We start from the raw sequence: 19825 nt of genomic DNA on the forward strand, positions 1-19825 counted from the left end.
CTGACAGCGTGTCCCAGAGCATTGCACTGACAGCAGGTCCCGGAGCAGTGCACAGACAGCGTGTCCCGGAGCAGCGCACTGACAGAGTATCCCGGAGCAGTGCACTGACAGCGTGTCCCGGAGCAGTGCACTGACAGCGTGTCCCGGAGCAGTGCACTGACAGCGTGTTCTGGAGCAGTGCACTGACAGTGTGTCCCGGAGCAGTGCACTGACATTGAGTCACGGAGCAGGGCACTGACAGCGTTTCCTTGAGAAGTGCACTGACATCCTTTCCCGGAGCAGTGCACAGACAGTGTGTCCCGGAGCAGCGCATTGACAGTGTGTCTCGGAGCAGCGCACTGACAGCGTGCCCCAGAGCAGTGCACTGACAGCAGGTCCCGGAGCAGTGCACAGACAGCGTGTCCCGGAGCAGCACACTGACAGAGTATCCCGGAGCAGTGCACTGGCAGCGTGTTCCGGAGCAGCGCACTGACAGAGTATCCCGGAGCAGTGCACAGACAGCGTGTCCCGGAGCAGCGCACTGACAGAGTATCCCAGAGCAGTGCACAGACAGCGTGTTCCGGAGCAGCGCTCTGACAGTGTGTCCCGGAGCAGCGCACTTACAGCATGTCCCGGAGCAGCGCTCTGACAGTGTGTCCCGGAGCAGTGCACTAACAGTGTGTCCTGGAGCAAGGAACTGACAGCGTGTCCCGGAGCAGTGCATTGACAGTGTGTCCTGGAGCAGGACATTGACAGCGTGTCCCGGAGCAGCGCATTGACATTGTGTCCCGGAGCAGTGCACTGACAGCATGTCCCGGAGCAGCGCTCTGACAGCGTGTCCCGGAGCAGCGCTCTGACAGCGTGTCCCGGAGCAGCGCTCTGACAGTGTGTCCCGGAGCAGTGCACTAACAGTGTGTCCTGGAGCAAGGAACTGACAGCGTGTCCCGGAGCAGTGCATTGACAGCGTATCCTGGAGCCGGACATTGACAGCGTGTCCCGGAGCAGCGCATTGACATTGTGTCCCGGAGCAGTGCACTGACAGCGTGTCCCGGAGCAGCGCTCTGACAGCATGTCCCGGAGCAGCGCTCTGACAGCGTGTCCTGGAGCAGCGCTCTGACAGCGTGTCCCGGAGCAGTGCACTGACAGCGTGTTCTAAAGCAGTGCACTGACAGTGTGTCCCGGAATAGTGCACCGACAGCGTGTCCTGGAGCACCGCATTGTCAGTGTGTCCCGAAGCAGCGCACTGACAGCATGTTCTAAAGCAGCGCACTGACACTGTGTCCCGGAGCAGGACCCTGACAGTATGTTCTGGAGCAGGGAACAGACAGTGTGTCCCGGAGCAGCGCACTGACAGCGTGTCCCGGAGCAGTGCGCTGACAGTGAGTCCTGGAGCAGGGAACTGACAGTGTGTCCCGGACCAGTGCACTGACAGTGAGTCCTGGAGCAGTGTACTGACATTGTGTTCTGGAGCAGTGCACTGACAGCGTGTCCCAGAGCAGTGCATTGACAGCGTGTTCCGGAACATTGCACTGACAGCATGACCCGGAGCAGTGCACTGACAGCGTGTTCCGGAACATTGCACTGACAGCATGTCCCGGAGCAGTGCGCTGACAGCGTGTCCCGGAGCAGTGCGCTGACAGCAAATCCTGGAGCCGGAAACTGACCCCGTGTCCCAGTGCAGTGCACTGACAGCGTGTCCCAGAGCAGTGCATTGACAGCGTGTCCCGGAGCAATGCATTGACAGCGTGTCCCGGAACATTGCACTGACAGCGTGTACCGGAACAGTGCACTCACAGTGTGGACCGGAGCAGTGCACTGACAGTGTGTCCTCGGGTAGTGCACTGACAGCGTGTCCCGGAGCAGCACACTGACAGCGTATCCCGAAATATTGCACTGACCGCGTGTACCGGAGCAGGGCACTGAGAGCGTGTACCGGAGCAACGCACTGACAGTGTGTCCTCAGGCAGTGCACTGACAGCGTGTCCCGGAGCAGCGCACTGACAGTGTGTCCTGGAGCAGCGCATTAACAGTGTGTCCCGCAGCAGCGCACTGACAGTGTGTCCTGCAGCAGCACACTGACAGCGTGTCCTTGGTCAGGGCACTGACAGCGTGTCCTCGGGCAGTGCACTGACAGTGTGTCCTCGGGCAGTGCACTGTCAGTATGTCCTGGAGCAGAGCACCGACAGCATGTCCTGGGGCAGTGCATTGACAGCGTGTCCCGGAGCAGCGCTCTGACAGTGTGTCCCGGAGCAGTGCACTAACAGTGTGTCCTGGAGCAAGGAACTGACAGCGTGTCCCGGAGCAGTGCATTGACAACGTGTCCTGGAGCCAGACATTGACAGCGTGTCCCGGAACAGCGCATTGACATTGTGTCCCGGAGCAGTGCACTGACAGCGTGTCCCGGAGCAGCGCTCTGACAGCATGTCCCGGAGCAGCGCTCTGACAGCGTGTCCCGGAGCAGCGCTCTGACAGCGTGTCCCGGAGCAGCGCTCTGACAGCGTGTCCCGGAGCAGGGCACTGACAGTGTGTCCCGGAATAGTGCACCGACAGCGTGTCCTGGAGCACCGCATTGTCAGTGTGTCCCGAAGCAGCGCACTGACAGCATGTTCTAAAGCAGCGCACTGACACTGTGTCCCGGAGCAGGACCCTGACAGTATGTTCTGGAGCAGGGAACAGACAGTGTGTCCCGGAGCAGCGCACTGACAGCGTGTCCCGGAGCAGTGCGCTGACAGTGAGTCCTGGAGCAGGGAACTGACAGCGTGTCCCGGACCAGTGCACTGACAGTGAGTCCTGGAGCAGTGTACTGACATTGTGTTCTGGAGCAGTGCACTGACAGCGTGTCCCAGAGCAGTGCATTGACAGCGTGTTCCAGAACATTGCACTGACAGCATGACCCGGAGCAGTGCACTGACAGCGTGTTCCGGAACATTGCACTGACAGCATGTCCCGGAGCAGTGCACTGACAGCGTGTCCCGGAGCAGTGCGCTGACAGCAAATCCTGGAGCTGGAAACTGACCCCGTGTCCCAGTGCAGTGCACTGACAGCGTGTCCCAGAGCAGTGCATTGACAGCGTGTCCCGGAGCAGTGCATTGACAGCGTGTACCGGAACATTGCACTGACAGCGTGTACCGGAACAGTGCACTCACAGCGTGGACCGGAGCAGTGCACTGACAGTGTGTCCTCGGGTAGTGCACTGACAGCGTGTCCCGGAGCAGCACACTGACAGCGTATCCCGGAATATTGCACTGACCGCGTGTACCGGAGCAGGGCACTGAGAGCGTGTACCGGAGCAACGCACTGACAGTGTGTCCTCAGGCAGTGCACTGACAGCGTGTCCCGGAGCAGCGCACTGACAGTGTGTCCTGGAGCAGTGCATTAACAGTGTGTTCCGGAGCAGCGCACTGACAGAGTATCCCGGAGCAGTGCACAGACAGCGTGTCCCGGAGCAGCGCACTGACAGAGTATCCCGGAGCAGTGCACTGACAGCGTGTCCCAGAGCAGTACACTGACAGCATGTCCTGGAGCAGCGCACTTATAGCATGTCCCGGAGCAGCGCTCTGACAGTGTGTCCCGGAGCAGTGCACTAACAGTGTGTCCTGGAGCAAGGAACTGACAGCGTGTCCCGGAGCAGTGCATTGACAGCGTGTCCTGGAGCAGGACATTGACAGCGTGTCCCGGAGCAGCGCATTGACATTGTGTCCCGGAGCAGTGCACTGACAGCATGTCCCGGAGCAGCGCTCTGACAGCATGTCCCGGAGCAGCGCTCTGACAGCGTGTCCCGGAGCAGCGCTCTGACAGCGTGTCCCGGAGCAGGGCACTGACAGCGTGTTCTAAAGCAGTGCACTGACAGTGTGTCCCGGAATAGTGCACCGACAGCGTGTCCTGGAGCACCGCATTGTCAGTGTGTCCCGAAGCAGCGCACTGACAGCATGTTCTAAAGCAGCGCACTGACACTGTGTCCCGGAGCAGGACCCTGACAGTATGTTCTGGAGCAGGGAACAGACAGTGTGTCCCGGAGCAGCGCACTGACAGCGTGTCCCGGAGCAGTGCGCTGACAGTGAGTCCTGGAGCAGGGAACTGACAGTGTGTCCCGGACCAGTGCACTGACAGTGAGTCCTGGAGCAGTGTACTGACATTGTGTTCTGGAGCAGTGCACTGACAGCGTGTCCCAGAGCAGTGCATTGACAGCGTGTTCCAGAACATTGCACTGACAGCATGACCCGGAGCAGTGCACTGACAGCGTGTTCCGGAACATTGCACTGACAGCATGTCCCGGAGCAGTGCACTGACAGCGTGTCCCGGAGCAGTGCGCTGACAGCAAATCCTGGAGCTGGAAACTGACCCCGTGTCCCAGTGCAGTGCACTGACAGCGTGTCCCAGAGCAGTGCATTGACAGCGTGTCCCGGAGCAGTGCATTGACAGCGTGTCCCGGAACATTGCACTGACAGCGTGTACCGGAACAGTGCACTCACAGCGTGGACCGGAGCAGTGCACTGACAGTGTGTCCTCGGGTAGTGCACTGACAGCGTGTCCCGGAGCAGCACACTGACAGCGTATCCCGGAATATTGCACTGACCGCGTGTACCGGAGCAGGGCACTGAGAGCGTGTACCGGAGCAACGCACTGACAGTGTGTCCTCAGGCAGTGCACTGACAGCGTGTCCCGGAGCAGCGCACTGACAGTGTGTCCTGGAGCAGCGCATTAACAGTGTGTCCCGCAACAGCGCACTGACAGTGTGTCCTGCAGCAGCGCACTGACAGCGTGTCCTTGGTCAGTGCACTGACAGTGTGTCCTCGGGCAGTGCACTGACAGTGTGTCCTGGAGCAGAGCACCGACAGCATGTCCTGGGGCAGTGCATTGACAGCGTGTCCTGGAGTATTGCACTGACAGCCTGTCCCGGAACAGTGCACTGACAGCGTGTCCGGGAGCAGTACACTGTCAGTGTGTCCTGGAGCAGTGCACTGACAGCATGTCCTGGGGCAGTGCATTGACAGCGTGTGCCGGAGCAGCGCACTGACAGCGTGTTCTAAAGCAGCGCACTGACAGTGTGTCCTCGGGCAGTGCACTGACAGCGCGTCCTGGAGTAGTGCACTGACAGCCTGTCCCGGAACAGTGCACTGACAGCGTGTCCGGGAGCAGTACACTGTCAGTGTGTCCTGGAGCAGTGCACTGACAGCATGTCCTGGGGCAGTGCATTGACAGTGTGTTCCGGAGCAGTACACTGACAGCGTGTCCCGGAGCAGTGCACTGACAGTGTGTCCTCGGGCAGTGCACTGACAGTGTGTCCTGGAGCAGTGCACTGACAGTGTGTCCTCGGGCAGTGCACTGACAGCGTGTCCCGGATCAGTGCACTGACAGCGGGTCCCAGTGCAGTACACTGACAGCGTGTCCCGGAGCAGCGTATTGACAGCGTGCCGCGGTGCAGTGCACTGTCAGCGTGCCACGGTGCAGCGCTCTGACAGTGTGTCCCGGAGCAGCGCACTTACAGCGTGTCCCGGAGCAGCGCTCTGACAGTGTGTCCCGGAGCAGTGCACTAACAGTGTGTCCTGGAGCAAGGAACTGACAGCGTGTCCCAGAGCAGTGCATTGACAGCGTGTCCTGGAGCAGGACATTGACAGCGTGTCCCGGAGCAGCGCATTGACATTGTGTCCCGGAGCAGTGCACTGACAGCGTGTCCCGGAGCAGTGCACTGACAGCAGGTCCCGGAGCAGTGCACAGACAGCATGTCCCGGAGCAGCGCATTTACAGCATGTCCCGGAGCAGCGCTCTGACAGTGTGTCCCGGAGCAGTGCACTAACAGTGTGTCCTGGAGCAAGGAACTGACAGCGTGTCCCGGAGCAGCGCTCTGACAGTGTGTCTCGGAGCAGTGCACTAACAGTGTGTCCTGGAGCAAGGAACTGACATCGTGTCCCGGAGCAGTGCATTGACAGCGTGTCCTGGAGCAGGACATTGACAGCGTGTCCCGGAGCAGCGCATCGACATTGTGTCCCGGAGCAGTGCACTGACAGCGTGTCCCGGAGCAGCACTCTGACAGCGTGTCCCGGAGCAGCGCTCTGACAGCGTGTCCCGGAGCAGCGCTCTGACAGTGTGTCCCGGAGCAGTGCACTAACAGTGTGTCCTGGAGCAAGGAACTGACAGCGTGTCCCGGAACAGCGCATGGACATTGTGTCCCGGAGCAGTGCACTGACAGTGTGTCCCGGAGCAGCGCTCTGACAGTGTGTCCCGGAGCAGTGCACTAACAGTGTGTCCTGGAGCAAGGAACTGACAGCGTGTCCCGGAGCAGCACTCTGACAGCGTGTCCCGGAGCAGCGCTCTGACAGCGTGTCCCGGAGCAGCGCTCTGACAGTGTGTCCCGGAGCAGTGCACTAACAGTGTGTCCTGGAGCAAGGAACTGACAGCGTGTCCCGGAACAGCGCATGGACATTATGTCCCGGAGCAGTGCACTGACAGTGTGTCCCGGAGCAGCGCTCTGACAGTGTGTCCCGGAGCAGTGCACTAACAGTGTGTCCTGGAGCAAGGAACTGACAGCGTTTCCCGGAACAGCGCATGGACATTGTGTCCCGGAGCAGTGCACTGACAGCGTGTCCCGGAACAGCGCATGGACATTGTGTCCCGGAGCAGTGCACTGACAGCGTGTCCCGGAGCAGCGCTCTGACAGCGTGTCCCGGAGCAGCGCTCTGACAGCGTGTCCCGGAGCAGCCATCTGACAGCGTGCCCCTGAACAGTGCACTGACAGAGTGTCCTGGAGCAGGGCACTGACAGGAAGTCCCGGAGTAGTTCACTGACATTCAGTCCCGGAGCAGTGCATTGACAGTGTGTTCTGGCGTTGTGCACTGACAGCGTGTCCCAGCGCAGCGCTCTGACAACGTGTCCCGGAGCAGTGCACTGATAGTGTGTCCCGGAGCAGTGCACTGACAGCGTTTCCTTGAGAAGTGCACTGACATCCTGTCCTGGAGCAGTGCACAGACAGTGTGTCCCGGTGCAGCGCATTGACAGTGTGTCCCGACGCAGCGCACTGACAGCGTGTCCCAGAGCAGTGCATTGACAGCAGGTCCCGGAGCAGTGCACAGACAGCGTGTCCCGGAGCAGCGCACTGACAGAGTATCCCGGAGCAGTGCACTGACAGCGTGTCCCGGAGCAGTGCACTGACAGCGTGTCCCGGAGCAGTGCACTGACAGCGTGTCCCGGAGCAGCGCACTGACAGAGTATCCCGGAGCAGTGCACTGACAGCGTGTCCCGGAGCAGTGCACTGACAGCGTGTCCCGGAGCAGTGCACTGACAGCGTGTTCTGGAGCAGTGCACTGACAGTGTGTCCCGGAGCAGTGCATTGACATTGAGTCACGCAGCAGGGCACTGACAGCGTTTCCTTGAGAAGTGCACTGACATCCTGTCCCGGAGCAGTGCACTGACAGCGTGTCCCGGAGCAGCGCACTGACAGAGTATCCCGGAGCAGTGCACTGACAGCGTGTCCCGGAACAGCGCATGGACATTGTGTCCCGGAGCAGTACACTTACAGCATGTCCCGGAGCAGCGCTCTGACAGCGTGTCCCGGAGCAGCGCTCTGACAGCGTGTCCCGGAGCAGCGCTCTGACAGTGTGTCCCGGAGCAGTGCACTAACAGTGTGTCCTGGAGCAAGGAACTGACAGCGTGTCCCAGAGCAGTGCATTGACAGCGTGTCCTGGAGCCGGACATTGACAGCGTGTCCCGGAGCAGCGCATTGACATTGTGTCCCGGAGCAGTGCACTGACAGCGTGTCCCGGAGCAAGGAACTGACAGCGTGTCCCGGAGCAGTGCATTGACAGCGTGTCCTAGAGCAGGACATTGACAGCGTGTCCCGGAGCAGCGCATTGACATTGTGTCCCGGAGCAGTGCACTGACAGCATGTCCCGGAGCAGCGCTCTGACAGCGTGTCCCGGAGCAGCGCTCTGACAGCGTGTCCCGGAGCAGCGCTCTGACAGTGTGTCCCGGAGCAGTGCACTAACAGTGTGTCCTGGAGCAAGGAACTGACAGCGTGTCCCGGAGCAGTGCATTGACAGCGTGTCCTGGAGCCGGACATTGACAGCGTGTCCCGGAGCAGCGCATTGACATTGTGTCCCGGAGCAGTGCACTGACAGCGTGTCCCGGAGCAGCGCTCTGACAGCATGTCCCGGAGCAGCGCTCTGACAGCGTGTCCCGGAGCAGCGCTCTGACAGCGTGTCCCGGAGCAGTGCACTGACAGCGTGTTCTAAAGCAGTGCACTGACAGTGTGTCCCGGAATAGTGCACCGACAGCGTGTCCTGCAGCACCGCATTGTCAGTGTGTCCCGAAGCAGCGCACTGACAGCATGTTCTAAAGCAGCGCACTGACACTGTGTCCCGGAGCAGGACCCTGACAGTATGTTCTGGAGCAGGGAACAGACAGTGTGTCCCGGAGCAGCGCACTGACAGCGTGTCCCGGAGCAATGCGCTGACAGTGAGTCCTGGAGCAGGGAACTGACAGCGTGTCCCGGACCAGTGCACTGACAGTGAGTCCTGGAGCAGTGTACTGACATTGTGTTGTGCAGGATAGGGGACTCTGCGACCCCCCATCAGGCACTCTGCTTCCCTTCCCAAGAACAAAGACACGGAGGAGTTCGTCCAAAACTATTTATTCAATTCTGCAGAACCGGGTGTTACCTCAATGGCTTCCCACGAGGCACACACACAGATTGTAATCCCCGCACGTTATATACATGTAGGAGTGGGCGGGGCCTTCTACTGTCTCAGCCAATGAGTGTTAAAGTTCCCCACTGTCCTCCTGATGTATGAGATTATTTGGTTATTCACCCAGCCAATCAGTGTTCGAGGTCCCCGCTTCTCACTTATATGGATGATGACGTACAGCCGTGGTTGTGGGCGGTCCCTCAGCCACGAGGAAAGCTGTTTCCATTGTTCCATTCATGAAAATCTGGGGGAGTGTCTGCTCTGCTTACTACAGGGTAGAGAAGACTAAAATGGTGGCTTTGTACTTACTATGTGCTTACTACAGCAGTTAATGATTTAAAAATTACACCACCCCCTACAAATCCCCCGTGTCTTTTCTTACAGTTTGTAATTTTTAAACTGGGAGTTTCTTCTCCAGGGCATCCAATAGCTCCCGAGCTTGTTTATCAAGCTGCCCGTCTCTAATGCTACCCCCGCCCAAGAGGGATTCAGACTGTTCTATCTCGAGGTTCATCCTTTCGACCTGCCCATAGGGAACATCCCTCTTAGTAAGGGCGGTTTCGATCAGTCGCTGAGTTAACCCCCTGGCGCAGGGAATGATGCAACACCCGAGGGCAGTTAGTACCCCTGCCACCACTATACATGAGACGAGAAAGGAAACGACCACCCCCTTCCATTTACCGAACCAAGCTTCCAACCAACCCGTGAGGCCAGAATCGATGCCCGAGTTTTCGGCGAGTTCATCCGCCAATGTGGTGAGCCCATCCAGGGCACGGGTGATGGACCCATCAGGGGCTGTGTTGTTGGGGATGAAAGTGCAGCACTGAGTGCCTATCATGACACAAACACCCCCCTTCTCTGCTAACATCATGTCCAGGGCCAACCTATTTTCCCACGCCATTCTGCTAGTGGCGTCTAGTTGTTCTGCTATTCCCTTCACTGCATCCCGAGTATAATTAATGAACCTCTGCTGATTGTAGTAAATATAATTAATCCAATCCACGTTCTTATTGATGGTAACCCACCAGAACAGTGACGACTCAAAACCCGCCGCTATCTGGTTCCTAGCCTTGTATTCATCAGGAACACCCCTGGGGACCCCTATGACATCTAAATATATATTATCATCAAAAGAGGTCTCCAAAGCCCTCTTAGTTCTTCTACTGGAACGGGGTTGCTCTTGTTTTTCGAATGCCAGGGTGAATGGGATGGCCAATTGAACGATTGCACAAGTGTCCGCCCATTTTTGGGGCAGGGTCGGTCGCAGAATCCTCCCACCACAGTACCATCAGAGGTCTGCCCTAGGCACATGAATGTGGGAGTAATTCCTGCCCCCGGTAGTTTCGTTGACCCGCCGAATTGATCCGCTGCACTTGTCAAATGTCCCCACATCATTGTCCCATTGCGGTCCCGTCCGAGAGACGCAGGCTTGGTGCGTACCCGTTACCCCTGTGAATGACGGAGGGCGGGGCGCCCCTTTAGACCTGACGGGAGGAAACTTCAAACTTAAGGGTCGACAAGTGGGGTCGTTCCAGGCCTTTCGGTCCTGGTACAGCCTTACCATGCAGTCCAAGGCTTGTGGATGTTTCTCCCATCCCAGCGGGAATGGGACCACCTGAGGGTTAGGACGGGCACCCGTGCACGCGTAGCAATCACTCTTTTTCATGCTCCTTACCGTATATTTGACCCATTCCATCCAGGCATTCGCCTCCCCGTATCCCGTTTCTATTTCAAAGGTCCTTTCCAAGTCCATCACCTCAATTATCCTAACCTTTTCCTGCTCATCGGGGGTGGATGAGGCCCCAGACTCAGCTTCAATGACCGTGATGGTTGTGCAGCACAGCTGCAACCCCTTCTGTCCTGCCTGGCCCCCAACCCTAATACCCAGGATCGTTCCATTAAGGCTCGTCCCGTTGTTCCCCAAGGTCTTTATGGTCAGATAGAGTGGATTGCACTGATTCTGCTCACAATTCCGCCCAGGGGTGATGGGATCACGGACAATTGATACCATAGCCTGGACCCCGGGGGCCGGAGGCCTATTGATGCCTTCTTTGCCATGCAACTGTAATACTAACATCTGACCCTGGAATCCCCTTTCTCTCTCTAGGTTACGCTTAGTCTGATTCAGTTCACTTTTAGTCGCACAGGGCACCAACCCACATAGGTCTAAACTAAGTGTCTGTGTTGGCTTGTTGGCAGGAACGGAGATGGAGAGCCACTGACGGTCCTCTGCCTGTTTTTTTCCCCAGAGGCCGAATTGGGTAACACGCACACTATGACCCAGCCGAAGGATAATGGCAAAGCAAGTTAACAATACGATTGACTGCATTTTGTTGCAACACTCGTGTCCGGCCGGAGGACACAGTCCTTTAAACTCGCCAAAGTCCAATTAGTCTGTTCTCAGGGTCTCTGTTCCTTAGATGCCTCTGTCAGAGAGGTTTGTTCGTCCTCCGTCGGTTGTGGCACCGGTCCCTTGATCCGAGTATAATGTGTCCAGCCCTTTTCGGCTGTGCGGACAGCCGTTTCGGTCGTCAAAAGTACTAGGAAGGGACCGTCCCAAGTTGGTTCGAGGGTGCGTTGCTTCCAGTTTTTAATTAGGACCCACTGACCCGGCTTGATGGTGTGCACCGCGAACTCGAGGGGCGGCGTCTGTGCCAAAAGTCCCTGTTGGCGTAAACGAGATAGAGCAGACCCCAGAGCCACCACATATTTTTGCACAAACATGTCCCGAGACTCGAATAAGGGAGGTTCTCCCTTCGGCCCATGGAACGGGAGGCCAAACAGCATTTCGTAAGGGGAGACGCCCAAATCCCGTCTTGGCTGGGTGCGAATTTGCAACAGGGCGAGGGGTAGGCATTTGGTAACTGTCGAGGTAAAAACAATGACTGCAGATGCTGGAAACCAGATTCTGGATTCGTGGTGCTGGAAGAGCACAGCAATTCAGGCAGCATCCGAGGACAGGCAAAATCGACGTTTCGGGCAAAAGCCCTTCATCAGGAATAAAGGCAGAGAGTCTGAAGCATGGAGAGATAAGCTAGAGGAGGGTGGGGGTGGGGAGAGAGTAGCATAGAGTACAATAGGTAGGTGGGGAAGGAGATGAAAGTGATAGGTCAGGGAAGAGAGGGTGGAGTGGATAGGTGGAAAAGGAGCTGGGCAGGTCGGACAAGTCCGGACGGGTCGAGTTACTGGAGGTTAGAAACTAGGATGAGGTGGGGGAAGGGGAAATGAGGAAACTGTTGAAATCCACATTGATGCCCTGGGGTTGAAGTGTTCCGAGGCGGAAGATGAGGCGTTCTTCCTCCAGGCGTCTGGTGGTGAGGGAGCGGCGGTGGAGGAGGCCCAGCACCTCCATATCCTCGGCAGAGTGGGAGGGGGAGTTGAAATGTTGAGCCACTGGGCGATTTGGTTGATTGATGCGGGTGTCTCAGAGATGTTCCCTAAAGCGCTCTGCTAGGAGGCGTCCAGTCTCCCCAATGTAGAGGAGACCGCATCGGGAGCAACGGATACAATAGATGATATTAGTGGATGTGCAGGTAAAACTTTGATGGATGTGGAAGGCTCCTTTAGGGCCTTGGATGGAGGTGAGGGAGGAGGTGTGGGCACAGGTTTTACAGTTCCTGCGGTGGCAGGGGAAAGTGCCAGGATGGGAGGGTGGGTCGTAGGGGGGCGTGGACCTGACCAGGTAGTCACGGAGGGAACGGTCTTTGCGGAAGGCGGAGAGGGGTGGGGAGGGAAATATATCCCTGGTGGTGGGGTCTGTTTGGAGGTGGCGGAAATGTCGGCGGATGATTTGGTTTATGCGAAGGTTGGTAGGGTGGAAGGTGAGCACCAGGGGCGTTCTGTCCTTGTTGCGGTTGGAGGGGTTGGGTCTGAGGGCGGAGGTGCGGGATGTCGATGAGATGCGTTGGAGGGCATCTTTAACCACATGGGAAGGGAAATTGCGGTCTCTAAAGAAGGAGGCCATCTGGTGTGTTCTGTGGTGGAACCGCTCCTCCTGGGAGCAGATACGGCGGAGGCGGAGGAATTGGGAATACGGGATGGCATTTTTGCAAGAGGTAGGGTGGGAAGAGGTGTAATCCAGGTAGCTGTGGGAATCGGTGGGTTTGTAGAAAATGTCAGTGTCAAGTCGGTCGTCACTGATGGAGATGGAGAGGTCCAGGAAGGGGAGGGAGGTGTCAGAGATGGTCCAGGTAAATTTAAGGTCAGGGTGGAATGTGTTGGTGAAGTTGATGAATTGCTCAACCTCCTCGCGGGAGCACGAGGTGGCGCCAATGCAGTCATCAATGTAGCGGAGGAAGAGGTGGGGAGTGGTGCCGGTGTAATTACGGAAGATCAACTGCTCTACGTAGCCAACAAAGAGACAGGCATAGCTGGGGCCCATACGTGTGCCCATGGCTACCCCTTTGGTCTGGAGGAAGTGGGAGGATTCAAAGGAGAAATTGTTAAGGGTGAGGACCAGTTCGGCCAAACGAATGAGAGTGTCGGTGGAGGGGTACTGTTGGGAACGTCTGGAGAGGAAAAAACGGAGGGCTTGGAGGCCCTGGTCATGGCGGATGGAGGTGTAGAGGGATTGGATATCCATGGTGAAGATGAGGCGTTGGGGGCCGGGGAAACTGAAGTCTTGGAGGAGGTGGAGGGCGTGGGTGGTGTCTCGAACGTATGTGGGGTAACTGTCTTCAGGCCCTGCCTCCACTTTCTGTAATTTCTTCTGAATGTCAGGCCATGACTTAGTCACAAAGTGCACCTTAAGCATGCCCTTGCCTATTTTCCCATCGGGGTCTAAACCTGAATACTTTCGTATGGACTCCCGCAAACGGTCTAAAAACTCACTCGGGGATTCATCCTTTTTCTGTCCAACTTCGAATGCTTTCGCTAAATTCCGCTGTTTGGGCACGCAGGTTTTGATTCCCCTGATTATAAGGTTTCTGAGGTCTGTCATATTAGCCCGTCCCCCCTCGTCATTATGATCCCACCGGGGGTCCTCTAAGGGGTACTTCTGCTCTCCACGCTGAGGGCCGTCCTGATGCTCCCTATCCCAAATGGCCATTGCACTATTCCGGATCATGACAATTTCATCGTAATTAAATAGTATTCTCATCATGGCCTGCAATTCGGCCCATGTGTATATACTGGGCCCCAGAAATTGATCTAATTGGGTTTCCACACTGACAGGGTCGTCCAGTAGACGGGGTAGTTCATTACGGAGTTGTCGGATATCCCCAGAATTTAAAGGTTGTACTACGAATCTGGTCCGTTCGTTCCCAAACGGCACCTCTCGTAAAGGGTTCATCTGTTCAACATTGTTAACCCTCTCAGCACCCAATCTCTCTTCTTGATCTCTCCGCATCTCAATTCGGGCTGATCTCCTAATGCCTGGGGTGGGCTCTTCTTCCCTTCCTGTGTCCCCCCCAGCAAGCACTCCCTCACTGAGCATGACCTGCCGGGAACCGGGATTATCCGACGCAGGAGGGAGGTCCGCGCTGGACGCCTGGCCGTGCGCAGGTTGTACATACGGGGGCGGGGCAGAAGGGGGCAAACCGTCGGTGAGGACGTCCCAAGACTTCTGGGGCTTTCTCGGGTCTGTTTGGGGAATCAGAGGATAGAGACTCGTGGGGTCCCCGCAGTCACTCGCCAACCAGGCGGCGGCGTATTTGCTCTCTTCTGGGTCAAACGGTTGTTTTCTGTTAACATATATATTTAGGAGTTGACACACCCAGTCTTCATCAGACCCCTACTCGGGCCAAACTACCGAGGGGGCGCGGATAGGTTCTTTGGTCCATATAAAACAACAATATTTTATCATAGTCTCTTTCTTTAAGTCCTTTGTCCTACTGCTTTCCGTCCATAAACTCAATTTCCGACCTAGTGGACTATCGGGGGGTATGTCTTTTCCATTTACAGTCCTCCCTGACTTGTCCTTAGTGGACCTAAAAGTCTGATTTCCCATGGTCTATCTTCGGTCCTGGTCTTAAACGCCTAAAGCATTTTCACAGATAACCGTCAAAACCACAATTTCCCATGGTCTATCTTCGGTCCTGGTCTTAAACGCTTAAAGCGTTTTCACAGATGACCGTCAAAACCACGCGGCCAACAAGGAAGAACAAAAGAATCTCTTACCTTGATCCGTGCACGGAGTTGTCTGGCCTTTTTAAATGTGTGTACCCCCGTGTATAGTCACTAACCGGTCGTCCCAGCACTCGTCCGTGTGTTCCTTTTCTCGGGATCCAAAATTATTTTAATGAGCCGGGTCACTCTCTTGGCCGACGGCTGACGGACCAAGCCGATCCAGTGAGCAGTATAAATATATACCAGACGCGTCTTTTTGTATCAGACTTGATCCACGAGCCGAAGAGAGCCCCGGCAATAATTATTGCATCCCGGGAAGAGCCCCCAATTGTGCAGGATAGGGGACTCTGCGACCCCCCATCAGGCACTCTGCTTCCCTTCCCAAGAACAAAGACACGGAGGAGTTCGTCCAAAACTATTTATTCAATTCTGCAGAACCGGGTGTTACCTCAATGGCTTCCCACGAGGCACACACACAGATTGTAATCCCCGCACATTATATACATGTAGGAGTGGGCGGGGCCTTCTACTGTCTCAGCCAATGAGTGTTAAAGTTCCCCACTGTCCTCCTGATGGATGAGATTATTTGGTTATTCACCCAGCCAATCAGTGTTCGAGGTCCCCGCTTCTCACTTATATGGATGATGACGTACAGCCGTGGTTGTGGGCGGTCCCTCAGCCACGAGGAAAGCTGTTTCCATTGTTCCATTCATGAAAATCTGGGGGAGTGTCTGCTCGTGCTTACTACAAGGTAGAGAAGACTAAAATGGTGGCTTTGTACTTACTATGTGCTTACTACAGCAGTTAATGATTTAAAAATTACACCACCCCCTACAGTGTTCTGGAGCAGTGCACTGACAGCGTGTCCCAGAGCAGTGCATTGACAGCGTGTTCCAGAACATTGCACTGACAGCATGACCCGGAGCAGTGCACTGACAGCGTGTTCCGGAACATTGCACTGACAGCATGTCCCGGAGCAGTGCGCTGACAGCGTGTCCCGGAGCAGTGCGCTGACAGCAAATCCTGGAGCTGGAAACTGACCCCGTGTCCCAGTGCAGTGCACTGACAGCGTGTCCCAGAGCAGTGCATTGACAGCGTGTCCCGGAACATTGCACTGACAGCGTGTACCGGAACAGTGCACTCACAGCGTGGACCGGAACAGTGCACTGACAGTGTGTCCTCGGGTAGTGCACTGACAGTGTGTCCCGGAGCAGCACACTGACAGCGTATCCCGGAATATTGCACTGACCGCGTGTACCGGAGCAGGGCACTGAGAGCGTGTACCGGAACAGTGCACTCACAGCGTGGACCGGAACAGTGCACTGACAGTGTGTCCTCAGGCAGTGCACTGACAGCGTGTCCCGGAGCAGCGCACTGACAGTGTGTCCTGGAGCAGTGCATTAACAGCTTGTCCCAGAGCAGCGCATTAACAGTGTGTCCTGCAGCAGCGCACTGACAGCGTGTCCTTGGTCAGTGCACTGACAGTGTGTCCTCGGGCAGTGCACTGTCAGTATGTCCTGGAGCAGAGCACCGACAGCATGTCCTGGGGCAGTGCATTGACAGCGTGTCCCGGAGCAGCGCTCAGACAGCGTGTCCCGGAGCAGCGCTCTGACAGTGTGTCCCGGAGCAGTGCACTAACAGTGTGTCCTGGAGCAAGGAACTGACAGCGTGTCCCGGAGCAGTGCATTGACAGCGTGTCCTGGAGCCGGACATTGACAGCGTGTCCCGGAGCAGCGCATTGACATTGTGTCCCGGAGCAGTGCACTGACAGCGTGTCCCGGAGCAGCGCGCTGACAGCATGTCCCGGAGCAGCGCTCTGACAGCGTGTCCCGGAGCAGCGCTCTGACAGCGTGTCCCGGAGCAGTGCACTGACAGCGTGTTCTAAAGCAGTGCACTGACAGTGTGTCCCGGAATAGTGCACCGACAGCGTGTCCTGGAGCACCGCATTGTCAGTGTGTCCCGAAGCAGCGCACTGACAGCATGTTCTAAAGCAGCGCACTGACACTGTGTCCCGGAGCAGTACCCTGACAGTATGTTCTGGAGCAGGGAACAGATAGTGTGTCCCGGAGCAGCGCACTGACAGCGTGTCTCGGAGCAGTGCGCTGACAGTGAGTCCTGGAGCAGGGAACTGACAGCGTGTCCCGGACCAGTGCACTGACAGTGAGTCCTGGAGCAGTGTACTGACATTGTGTTCTGGAGCAGTGCACTGACAGCGTGTCCCAGAGCAGTGCATTGACAGCGTGTTCCAGAACATTGCACTGACAGCATGACCCGGAGCAGTGCACTGACAGCGTGTTCCGGAACATTGCACTGATAGCATGTCCCGGAGCAGTGCACTGACAGCGTGTCCCGGAGCAGTGCGCTGACAGCAAATCCTGGAGCTGGAAACTGACCCCGTGTCCCAGTGCAGTGCACTGACAGCGTGTCCCAGAGCAGTGCATTGACAGCGTGTCCCGGAGCAGTGCATTGACAGCGTGTCCCGGAACATTGCACTGACAGCGTGTACCGGAACAGTGCACTCACAGCGTGGACCGGAGCAGTGCACTGACAGTGTGTCCTCGGGTAGTGCACTGACAGCGTGTCCCGGAGCAGCACACTGACAGCGTATCCCGGAATATTGCACTGACCGCGTGTACCGGAGCAGGGCACTGAGAGCGTGTACCGGAGCAACGCACTGACAGTGTGTCCTCAGGCAGTGCACTGACAGCGTGTCCCGGAGCAGCGCACTGACAGTGTGTCCTGGAGCAGCGCATTAACAGTGTGTCCCGCAGCAGCGCACTGACAGTGTGTCCTGCAGCAGCGCACTGACAGCGTGTCCTCGGGCAGTGCACTGACAGTGTGTCCTCGGGCAGTGCACTGTCAGTATGTCCTGGAGCAGAGCACCGACAGCATGTCCTGGGGCAGTGCATTGACAGCGTGTCCTGGAGTAGTGCACTGACAGCCTGTCCCGGAACAGTGCACTGACAGCGTGTCCGGGAGCAGTACACTGTCAGTGTGTCCTGGAGCAGTGCACTGACAGCCTGTCCCGGAACAGTGCACTGACAGCGTGTCCGGGAGCAGTACACTGTCAGTGTGTCCTGGAGCAGTGCACTGACAGCATGTCCTGGGGCAGTGCATTGACAGCATGTTCTAAAGCAGCGCACTGACAGTGTGTCCCAGAGCAGTGCACTGTCAGTGTGTCCTGGAGCAGTGCATGACAGCATGTCCCGGAGCAGCGCACTGACAGCGTGTTCTAAAGCAGCGCACTGACAGTGTGTCCCAGAGCAGTGCACTGTCAGTGTGTCCTGGAGCAGTGCATGACAGCATGTCCCGGAGCAGCGCTCTGACAGCGTGTCCTGGAGCAGTGCACTGACAGCGTGTCCCGGAACAGTGCACTGACAGCGTGTCCCAGAGCAGTACACTGTCAGTGTGTCCTGGAGCAGCGCTCTGTCAGCGTGTCCCGGAGCAGCGCATTGACAGCGTGTCCCGGAGCAGTTAATTGACAGCGTGTCCCGTAGCAGTGCACTGACAGCGAATCCCGGAATAGTGCACCGACAGCGTGTCCCAGAACAGCGCACTGACAGTGTGTCCTGGAGCAGGGCTCTGTCAGCGTGTCCCGAAGCAGCGCACTGACAGCGTGTCCCGGAGCAGTGCATTGACAGCGTGTCCCAGAGCAGTGCAATCATAGCGTGTCCCGGAGCAGTGGACTGGCAGCGTGTCCTGGAGCAGCGCACTGACAGCGTGTCTGGAGCAGTACATTGACACTGTGTCCCGGAACAGCGCACTGACAGCGTGTCCCGGAGCAGTGCACTGACAGCGTGTCCCGGAGCAGCGCACTGACAGTGTGTCCTCGGGCAGTGCACTGACAGCGTGTCCCGGAGCAGTGCACTGACAGTGTGTCCTGGAGCAGTGCACTGACAGCGTGTCCCGGAGCAGCACACTGACAGCGTGTACCGGAGCATTGCACTGACAGTGTGTCCTGGGGCAGCGCATTGACAGCGTGTCCCGGAATAGTGCACTGACAGTGTGTCCTGGAGCAGTGCATTGACAGCGTGTCCCGGAACAGTGCACTGACAGTGTGTCCCGGAATAGTGCACCGACAGCGGGTCCCGGAGCAGCGCATTGACTGCATGTCCCGGAGTAGCGCAATGACAGCGTGTCCCGAAGCAGCGCATTGACAGCGTGTCCCGGAGCAGTGCACTGACAGCGTGTTCTAAAGCAGCGCACTGACAGTGTGTCCCGGAGCAGTGCACAGACAGTATGTTCTGGAGCAGGGAACATACAGTGTGTCCCAGAGCAGTGCACTGACAGCGTGTGCCGGAGCAGCGCCCTGACAGCGTGTTCTAAAGCAGCGCACTGACAGCGTGTCCCGGAGCAGTGCACTGACAGCGTGTGCCGGAGCAGCGCACTGACAGCGTGTCCCGGAGCAGGGCGCTGACAGTGAGTCCTGGAGCAGAGAACTGACAGCATGTCCCAGACCAGTGCACTTACTGTGAGTCCTGGAGCAATGCACTGACAGCGTGTCCAGGAGCAGTGCACTGAAAGCGTGTCCCGGAACAGTGCACTGACAGCGTGTTCTGGAGCAGTGTACTGACATTGTGTTCTGGAGCAGTGCATTGACAGCGTGTCCTGGAGCAGTGCACTGACAGTGTGTCCTGGAGCAGCGCACTGACAGTGTATCCCGGAATAGTGCACCGACAGCGTGTCCTGGAGCAGCACATTGACAGCGTGTCCCGAAGCAGCGCACTGACAGCATGTTCTAAAGCAGCGCACGGACAGTGTGTCCCGGAGCAGTACCCTGACAGTATGTTCTGGAGCAGGGAACAGACAGTGTGTCCCGGAGCAGCGCACTGACAGCGTGTCCCGGAGCAGTGCACTGACAGTGAGTCCTGGAGCAGGGAACTGACAGCGTGTCCTGGAGCAGTGCACTGGCAGCGGGTTCTGGAGCAGTGTACTGACATTGTGTTCTGGAGCAGTGCACTGACAGCGAGTCCCAGAGCAGTGCATTGACAGCGTGACCCGGAGCTGTTCACTGCAGCGTGTTCCGGAACATTGCACTGACAGCATGTCCCGGAACAGCGCACTGACAGTATGTCCCGGAGCAATGCGCTGACAGTGTG

This window comes from Chiloscyllium plagiosum, unplaced genomic scaffold (assembly GCF_037043375.1).
Source record: "Chiloscyllium plagiosum isolate Xiang-an unplaced genomic scaffold, Cpla_swu_hap1 HiC_scaffold_14, whole genome shotgun sequence".
Lineage (NCBI taxonomy): Eukaryota > Metazoa > Chordata > Chondrichthyes > Orectolobiformes > Hemiscylliidae > Chiloscyllium > Chiloscyllium plagiosum.